The sequence below is a fragment of the Benincasa hispida genome, chromosome 4 (genome assembly GCF_009727055.1).
Source record: "Benincasa hispida cultivar B227 chromosome 4, ASM972705v1, whole genome shotgun sequence".
Classification (NCBI taxonomy): domain Eukaryota; kingdom Viridiplantae; phylum Streptophyta; class Magnoliopsida; order Cucurbitales; family Cucurbitaceae; genus Benincasa; species Benincasa hispida.
The window spans coordinates 26,674,866-26,676,569 of NC_052352.1; positions in this window are offsets into that span (position 1 = coordinate 26,674,866).

Below are 1,704 nucleotides of genomic sequence, written 5' to 3' on the forward strand. Positions count from 1 at the left end.
TCACATATAATTGAATTTTCTCTTGTTAATTTGAACACTTCAAACTAACCCAAAATCTAATTCTCAACTTGAACTCATTGAGCTACTAAAGGGACCTTATGGACCTGTAGCTTGAAGCTCCAATGGTACGTGAATAACTGACTAAACTTTTTAGTCACAAGATCCACCATCCGTTAACTGTCGAGAACTCCACTAAAGACCGACAACTACACTCTTTGCACTACAGATATATTTATGTGTCTATATAACCAATCGACAGTGCGATAACCCTTCACAAATCGCTCGTAAGTACAGTTGGGCCAATTTACCATTTTGCCCCTATAGTTATATCTAACTCCTTAAGTACCATTGATTCCTCTAATGAACAATAAGTCATAGTTCTACTATGACTGAGTCCTCTTTTCCAAAGAGAGGGTGTGACTATTATGTTCAAGACTCGGAATCAGCCCTTAAGGGAGCACTTTATCTACTTACCCTACTTTGGGGAAGGAGTGAATTTCATCTTGTGTAACTGAGTTCTCAACTCCCCAATCAGATGAATCCCCAAAAAGGTAGGCTTGTTGAGTTGGCAATCTGGCCACTCTCACCCATACTAATCAAAGGACCGCCTTCATAGGCAGGAGTTCCCAAAACACTTAAGATTAAGGTCATGTCACCTATGGTCATTTTAGTGAAATGTAAGTCTCAATTATCAACGATGTTATATAAAAAGACTAATCATCTCGTGGTTTGGTCTTATACAAACTCTTTGCATAGGACACTTCGTTCGCATGTCTCTACATGAATGGTCAGGATCAGACCATTTGTAGCACTTTACAACACTTGTAAATATCTACAAAGCGGGTCGTATCCGTAGTGTCACTAGGATAAGGTATCCCTCCTTTATCCTTATAATACATACCATTTAGGTTATTACTTAAGGCATGATCCACTTGTATGTCTGACATACATGCTTAAGTGTACATGAAATAACCACGGATCTTAGTTTATTGGATATGAGTAAATGCAAATAAAATAACATTTATTTTATTAAGAACAATGTGTGTACAAAACTGTTTACAAACTATGAGACTCTGGGAGAATTAGGACACCAATCCAACAAATATTCCACTGCTTGAGGCATTGGAGCAGGTACCAAGTTACATTAAGTTTTTGAAGAATATTCTATGTAAGAAGAGGAAGATTGGTGAATTTGAAACCGTGACACTAATCCAAGAATGCAGTGCGTCGTTCAAGAAAAATCTTCCTGAGAAGCTAGCAAATCTTGGTAGTTTCACCATCCCTTGTTCGACTAGGGCAATCGACGTGGGACAAGTGCTTTGTGACATAGGCACAAGTATTAATCTAATGCCCTTATCAATCTTTAAGAAACTTGGGATTAGGAAAGTTAAATCGACCATAGTAACATTGCAGCTAGCGGATCGATCCATCACCTATCCTAAAGGATAAATGGAATATGTACTGGTGAAGGTAGATAAGTTCATTTTCCTAACAGATTTCATAATCTTAGATTACAAAGCAGATGGAGACATCCCCATTATCCTTGAGAGACCTTTCTTAGTTACGGAAAGAATTCTTATGGATGTACATCAAGGAGAACTAACAATGCGTGTAGATGATCAAGAAGTTAAATTCAATATCTTCAACGCATTAAAGTTCCCTGACGAGATAGAGATGTGCCATTTGAAATATTTAACGCATTAA